This window comes from Chelonoidis abingdonii, chromosome 1 (genome assembly GCF_003597395.2).
Source record: "Chelonoidis abingdonii isolate Lonesome George chromosome 1, CheloAbing_2.0, whole genome shotgun sequence".
Taxonomy (NCBI): Eukaryota; Metazoa; Chordata; order Testudines; family Testudinidae; genus Chelonoidis; species Chelonoidis abingdonii.
Window position 1 is genome coordinate 96,726,157 of NC_133769.1, and position 8,556 is coordinate 96,734,712.

Below are 8,556 nucleotides of genomic sequence, written 5' to 3' on the forward strand. Positions count from 1 at the left end.
CCTCCTGGGGTGTCAGCCTTGGGCTAAGAAGAAAGTGAAGGGGAGAGATCTGAAGCAGATGCATCTAGTTTTGGGGCATTCCTTTTTTTTATTTTTTTATTTTTTAAAAAAAAAAACAATCTTTTCCAGGTTTGCTGTCTCCCATGTTTGTTTTTAACTAAACCTGTCTCTGGAGCTTCTTCTGAGACTCACCTCAAGTATTTTTGTAGTTAAGGGATAAGATCCAGTTTACTTTTCCAAGACTTCACTGTCTGTCAGTGGGAGGAGGCTTTGAACTCCCATTTCTCCCCACCCCCAAAAAACCCCAAGTTGATGACACTCCAGCCCTCGTGTCTTTGTCTGTGTGTGTTCTGAATGAACCTTATTCGGGATAAGGGGACTGCCCTGCCACAACTGACCCTACCCTGGACTCAGTAGGGAGCTTGTTTCTAAATCCCCATCACTATTGCATTAATGGGAAGAGCACTCTTCTATTTGCATTGAATCCCAACACACCATTTCCCAAAACAGGCTGCTTGCCGCTTATTGGCTGTGACTCAACTGGCAGGTGGGTGGGAGGCGAGGGCAGCCACTACTAAGCATTCTGTCCTAGCATGATGTGTGAAACCTGTGGGGTTGAAGATGGAAAAACTAGAATGACACTAGGGATCTGTTTAGCTGATCCTCTTTCTCACCAACTTTACCACTGCCACCCAGTTCCTCCCCTTTGAGTGTACTGTAGACTACCAGACTATTGCACTGGACTAAATAACTTTCCGCACTTCAGGGGACCAGCTGGCTTCCCAGCCCAGTTTCCTTTGTTGTTTCCACCTTCATCCTTCAGCAAAATGCTGCTGAGAGTCACTGCCTGGGTGGGATTGTGCACCCTCTTACGGCATGGGAAGGGACGGGAGAGATGGAACATCACCAGCCACCTGCTCTGTGTGTGTGAAGCTTTGCTGCTGCTTTAACCTGCTTACACGTATTGTAACTGCTTTAAAAATAGTGTCGCAAAGACGAGGAGGGAAAGGGGAGGGGACCAACCTCTTTGTATCTTAAAGGGAAAAAAAAGCGTGCTTCAGAAGCGTTTCTCCAGCACTGGTGGCAATTAAACTAATGGCCTTTTTTGGTCTGGTCTTGGATTTAGGCGTTCAGCTTCGATTTTATTTTTTAAAACCTGCACTAATTAACCTGGTTTCTTAGGAGAAGAGAGCAAGAGAGATTTTTTTTTTTAACTTTTATTTTTTATGGGTTTGTGTTTTTTGTTCATGTCCGTTTGTATTGAATAATTTGCTACATTTGTAAAATGTAAGAGGTATATATAATATATGTATATTTCTAACGTAAAAAATGTAATTTTTTCTTTGAGATTTTTTCTTAAGAGGAGAGAAAAAATATTTTTTCAGGAAAAAAAACTTTAAAAAAAAAAAAAAGCAGTGAAAATTCCTTTCTCCATCCCCCAGCTCCCTCCTTCCCCCTCCCTAACCCCTTGTGAAGAGAGAATCAACACCTGTATGATCTTGGTGACAGAGAGAGAAAATGTGTAAACACAAAGAGGACAGAATTATGTACGTTTCTTCATGTAGAAGGTTCCTATGTTTGTTCTGTTTGTTTTTATGAGAAGGGGTCTACTGAGAGGGGGATCAGAGGTTTGCTGTTTTTTTCTTTAGCGAAGGAGGAATACAATCAGAGTTTTGTATTCAGAATGTTGTGCAATATTTTGGAATGGGACATTGGCGTGTCTAGAGATTTAGTTAAAAACAAAACAAAAAGTTGATCAAATCTGTACAGTTTCTATTGTTCCAGATTTTTTTAAGTTTGTATTAAAAGCATGATATATAATAGCCTCTTGTCCTGTGTTGTGTTGTGCACTCAGCTGGGGGGGGAATGTATGGAGAAAGTCCCTGCTTTCTGGCCTGATGTTAGACAGCAAAATCATTATTGTGTTAACACCCTCCTACAAATACCATATGTCCATCTCAGCCAGTCTTCCACCTGATACTACATTGGATAAAAGCTCTGGCCCATCTAGTCTGGTATTCATCTCCACATAAACCCACTGGCCCATACTCTGGTATCCCTTCTCAACTGGTGCAGTGGTGGTAAAGCTCCTTATAGTGCTTCCTGAAGTCTCTGTGCCATAGTAGCTGTTAAGGGATTTCCACATGTTCTAGAATCCATCAGTGCCACAACAAGGGTCACTAGTGATCAGCAAAAGGAGACACCTCACAGCTGATGGGGACTGAATGCTATATTGCCTCTAGCCCACAGTGCCCTGGGGCCCCTTGTCCCATTCACTCAAACTTAGGATTCCTCCTAGTGAATCAATGTAACATCAACACTGAAGTTTGTCAAAAATACAAGCTCCCCTCGACTGACAAGCGCAGAAGTACATATGTGGCCTGCAGTCACATCATGCTGAGCTGTAATCTTCCCTGGTTTCATAGACTCAACAGGCCCAGCCCCACTGAAGCTGGGCTGGGAGGCCTCCAACAAAGAACTTGGGTTGCTGCAGGAAGTAGTGGTATAGAAGGGGTGCCCCAGCATGCATTGTGTTGGAGAGAAATAAAACAGATTGGTCTAGCATCCAAAATGTGCTGGATGGTCTCCAAACATGAGTGAAGAAAGTCTCTGAAGCTGAGCACCTAGGCTAAATCTTCACCCTGTAAGATTGTTCAAGAGCCTGTGGCATTCCTCCTAACAGTTTGGGTCTGATTCCAGGAGGGAACTAATTGTATTCTGCTTACCTCAAACCCACCCTTCAAGTTCCAACTGGAGTCAGTATAAAGTGGGATTGTAACATGTTTGAACAGTTCCTCCTTTCCCTACCAGTGAGACAAGGTGAGCTGATCCCTGGATATGGTGTGGATCTTTTTCATTGTATAGAGCTGCATAATCTTATGATACTTTGGTGATTTGAATCTGTTAGGTACATAATTGGGCTAGTGGAAACTGCCCACCTCCTGAGTTTACAAGAACTTAATTTAATTTATTCTTCCTTCCCCTTGCACCAGAGAGGGGGATGGAGTTAGTCCCATTCAATGGCACACGCAGAGCAACCTCTCCCTACTGCTCTCCTTCAAAAAGCTGTTGGAAGAATCGAGTCAAGGAGACTTGTTCCTTGCTCCTGCTAGGATCTCTTCCCCACAGATCTGACTACCTGAGTTTCTCACTAAGAACTCTTGATTGGACTAGTGGCAAGTAAAAGAATTGTGGAGACCTGTACACTATGGAAATTGTGACCATTCACATTTGAGGGGGTGGGGAGGGAGAGGACAGGGTGAGCCTTCTGATTGTTGGGTGGTTATGGTAGAAGGGCGGGGGGGATGGAGTAAGTGCCAGTTTTGGCCTAGCAGCCTCTGTCATGGCAGGGACAGGTATCAGTGGTGTTGCAACCTGGCACACAGCTTTTCAATGCCACTCGGGTTTGTTTTGGGGTTTTTCCCTCCATGGTGGTTGACAGCCCTGTGAGAATGCACTGAGTGCACATTGCTTCATCATTGCATTTCAGTTACAGATACTACAAGTCAAGATTCTTTATCCCCCAGCCTGGATACTGTGGGACTGACACAGCTCTAAGTAACAAGGTCATGGGAGGTATGTTGTGTGTCTGAGCCTTGCAGTCATGTGTAAAATACATTTGCAGACTGAGGCTGAGCGAGGGTGGGTGACGCTAATAACCCCCACGTAATGTCTGGTGAATAACCCATGGTGGAGGGTACAAGGTGATGGCAAGGCAGGAAATACAGAACCTCCTACTTTTAGGCCACTGGGTAAAACGGAGTCCCAGGCTGGCAGAGGCTGAATGTAGTTGACATCTGCTAGCTTTTGGGCCCATATGTGGATGGGGAGAAGGGCTTGTCTCACCTTGCTTCTAATGGGACAGGAGCCCACATTGGCTTTCTCAGCAATGGGGCCAGGGCCTGAATGATTTGAGGGGACCGAACTCCCAACCCTGCCCTAGCTGTGGTCCCTCTAGGTTGAGGTGCAGTGCCAGAGGCAGTGTGTGCTGTATAGCTCATGCTGTATTAGAGAAAATTTCACACTCCTTCCTGGCATTTTAGATGGACACTTCTCAGGGGTACTAAAAAGACAGTGTGAGTGCAGTTATCACCTGAATGGGGCAGTGCTTGGGAGTGAGGAGAGGGAATGATTACCTTCAGGAGCAGGGCTGGGGTTTTTGGTGCCCTAGGCAGGGGTCCTTCCGTACTCCTGATCTTCGGGGCACTTCAACGGCATGTCCCAGAGCAAGTGAAGGACTTGCCGCCGAAGACCCGGAGCGCAGAAGGACCCCCTGCCGCCGAATTGCCGCCGAAGACATGGAGTGTGGAAAGACCCCCCGCCATCGAATTGCCACCGAGGGCTGCAAAATGCCACCCTCCCAAATCCTGGTGCCGGCGGTCGCCTAAATGGAAGGGCCGGTGCTGATTACCTTGAGTTTGACCTTACAGATGGGCCAATAACATAGCTAGATCCCCAAGTGCAACACATTGGTAACTGAGTGGGAACAGCAACAAGATAGGACGGGTCCCCTGAAATCACTGGGTAGTTTCTCCAAAGCATGGGTGTGGGACACTGTTTAGACACTCATCACCAGGGACTCCGTTATTAAAAGATGGAGCTTACAGCTTGAGTCATCGAGAAGAAGGGTTCCCACCTGAACGGAGGCGACATCTTCAATAGAAAATGCCAAGCTTCCCACTTGTGTGTGTCAGCCTCTGGCAGCAGTAATTTCTGACATGTCAGGCTGCGGGGTGGGGGAAGGAGGAGGAAAGCCGGCTGTCTCTCATGGGTGTGAAAATCAGACTGTGCTATAGTAGCACTTGGGATTTGGTTGTACATAGGAAGACAGGGATGCTGGGTTAGGCTTGCTGTGCAGGCAGAGAGTGTATGACTGCCCTGCAGCCTCTCAGTTATTTAGATGACTGGATTCATATAACAGTTACAGCGCAGGCTGTGTCACCGGCACGGTCCCAACACCCCTTCCCTTGCCAATGTGCTTGAGCCCTAACATGGATAAACAGAGAAGAGCTTATGACCTATTCAGTCCTTGGCCTCTTTAGAGTCTCCTATGTGTCTGCAAAACAGCACAAGGGACTGCACTGAGGACACCTGCTCCCTTCTTGTGCATAGATGGTAACTGTGTTCAGGTTGGGGGCTGGGTTGAAACTGGTCAGCATGAGGAGAAAGGCTGCATAGCCTGGGTCTCCTGGCAAGCCCTATTTGTCTCCTTAGCTGCTGCCTCACTGGATTCAAAAATCCAGGACTCTCCTCAGTTTGACTCAAATTACCACTTACCCTCTGAGCTCTTTTCTCACCCTCGCTCTCCATGCCCTCCTGTGCATAAGCCCAAAGCCTCGGAGGGCTACGTGTGCACTCTATCCTCACCAGTTCCTTGCTAAACTGGAGCACAAACTTAAGGAGCCAGAAGAGCTCACCCCTATTTAGCAATGTGTGAAAACTTTTGCTGTGTCAGTGCGTGCAACTTTCCCCCAATCCCTCTGGGCGGGCTCCAACACAAACAATGCATGGATCATGCTCACCCTGACCCCTGCCTCTGCCAGCTTACCGACTACCTTTTCACTAACCCCGCCCCCAGGCACACACCCCATGACGGTAGTGATTTCACAAGAAACCTTTGGTGCTTGTTTAAACTGGCAAATGGACTTTGTCCCCAGTGCCACTATTAAGGTTAGTGCCCTGCTAGAATGAACACTGCTGCTTATTAATATTAAGTATTAATATTAATATTTATTAATATTGCTATCGCTGATTGGGCTGGGGCGATGCGTAATGCAGTGGGCAGACTCAGGCATGCCTGTAGCCTACAGCAAAGGAGACTCTCTCTAGTGCATGCGTGGAGGCAGATGTATTATGGCCTGACTTTCAAAGGTGCTAAGCAGCTCCATGTTCATTGCCTTTAGCAGACGTGGTAGGTACTCAGCACCTCTGACACTCAGGCCTTTGTGGGGAGAGTTCAGTCTTGGATTTCACTTCACCATTGAAGGGGGGAATTCATTCCCCCTTCAGGGAGGGGGAAGGAAGTGAATAGAAGGTCCCTGTGCTCTGCTGGAGTTTATGCAATGCTAATGCCAGGGGAACTTGTTTTTCAGTTGAGTGGTTTTATTTTTGTTGGCAGCCCCTGACATGGTACTGGCCCAGTGTTCAGATAGAAGGAGGCACCGCCACCACCTCCCTCGCCACGTGTGCTGTGCAGAGAGTTTAAAGCAAGGACAACGTTTTCAGCTGAAAGGAATCAACAAGCAAGAGCCTGGAGAGGACGGGCTGGGCTTTCTTTAAGAAATCCAAGCTTATATGTATTAAATGCCCTAGATAGCACGGATACAGCGTGCAGGTCATGTGGCTGACTGAGCCAGCTGCAGGAAATGGTTCCCCCTATAATGTTACTGTCTCTCCATGTTAAATACTTTAAGTCTCGGATAGTGCAAATGAAGGTTCCCACAGCAGCATTAACTTTCGTATTTCCTGCTGTTCATGTCTTCATCTGTGCTCCTGCCTTTTGCATTAGTACAGGTTTTGGCATGTCATTGATGTTAAAGGTAGGAAAGAACAGGAGGTCTGCATGGGAATCACAGCAATGCACCATGCTCTGGATGAGCCTTTGAATCCGTCACTCCAGTAAATTCTACAGTTCATCTGTCTCCACTGCAGCTGACAGCTTTAGAGAAGGATCTTAAAGCAGCAGCAGTCCTCCACTTTCATGCAGTGCTCACTCCATGGATGCAGGAGAAACGTAGCTGCAGCATTATGGAGTAATCTTAGCAATTCTGAAGGCGAATGGGAAAAATAGCAAGTGCTTTATGCAGAGCGATTAATTCAGATAGGCAAGCAGGAGCACTGAAGTGTTCTCAGTCAGCCTGTGCCGCTCCCAACCCCAGCAAGAGAGTGAGTGACAACATAGACAGCCAATGAAACACAAGAGAGAACCCTTTCCAGAATACTCTGGGGTTGGAATATATCCTCAGAGCCAGACATTATTACCTAGCAACTGGGGAGATGCGAACTGATCAACACTTGGGGGAGCCCAGTCTCCTGCTTACCAGTGAATTTAGTCCTGGTGAAAGGCTGAGAGATGTGGAGACTGCAGTGCTCCGTGTATCCATCCCACTGGACAGCTATAGAATGGCAGTGACACTGCTGTGCGCTTTCCGCTCATTGGAACTCCACCTATGCTCCAGTAGAGGGCAGCAGGTGCCATCCTGGGCCCCTCTTTTTTTCCCCCTCACCCTGCTGCAGGAGTCTCCTACATGGCTGATCTCAGTCAGTGGTGTCCTGGGGAGAATGACTGAATGAGCCTCCATAAGCTAGTCGGAGGGAAAGCGTGTTGGGGGGAAAGGGATTGGGATAGGAGCATGTGCAGGAGAGGTTGAGGAGAAGACAAACATGAGAAGGTAACATCAGGACAGGACACTCCAGAGGCCTAAACAGGAATCCAACCTTGAGAGCAAAACAGCATCATTACAAAAACAATTGCCCTTGGTGATATCATTAAAAACTACAGCCCCCTAACCCTGTGGACAGACATATCACAGAACAGGAAGTGAAGGTTCCTAACCTTCCAAAACTCCAAGCAAGGAGAACATGTGGCCCAAACATTACGTGAGAGCCTAAAGCACAGCACCGATCATGTCTAGGAAGCACTGCCAAAATGACTCCCTTAATCCTCCAGTTTGGACACTTGGTCATATGGATGAATCAATCCAATATTAGCGCCAGATAGAAAAAGGTCATTTTATCTTCATAGGAAATAAATAAATCGTTTTTTTTGTTCAAAAACAATTGTTCTTTAAACAACAAACATTTTTCCCATCTTTTTTCCTCAGGGGAAAATGCCTTTTCCAATAAAGTCAATTTTCGATGGGAAATTTTTGATCAACTCTGCCCAATGCACAGAAGTGGAGATGTCCTCAAACCCAGCAGTTACAGAGGTGTTTGGAGGAACACCAGCCAGCTGTTCTGTAACACGTTCAGTAAAAGACTAATATAATATATGAACCACAATGAAGTAATCCACAAACGTCAAACTGGATTCCTCCTTGACTAATAAACCACTGATCACATCTTGATCATGCTGATGCTCATTAACCAACATGCAAAAAAACAAACCACAGAGCAGGGGAAGCGCTTTGTCTGTCTTGTAGAATTTCAGAAAAGCTTTTGGCACTCAAGTGTGAACCGTAAACTGCTATGAAATGGAATTGGTAGAGTAACATATGAACTAATTGTCCATCAGATGTATGCTGTAACTAAGAACCTGTGAATAGAGACCTCCAAGCAAGAAGAGGCAGTCAGTCGAGGCCATAACCTCATCTTGAGCCTTTCCAATATACACACCCATGACTTGGAAATCTTACTGAAAAAATCTTCAAGCCCAGGAATTCTACTGAGATAAAATGCCTATTGTATATCAACGACCTGGTCATATTACCACTTAGGCAACAAGGTTCCCCCAAGAAACTTACACCTGCTAGAAACCTATTGCATTACAAATCATCCTGGAAAAAACTAAATTCATGATATGTCATAAAATGCTCCCAAATGACCAAAACCAACTAA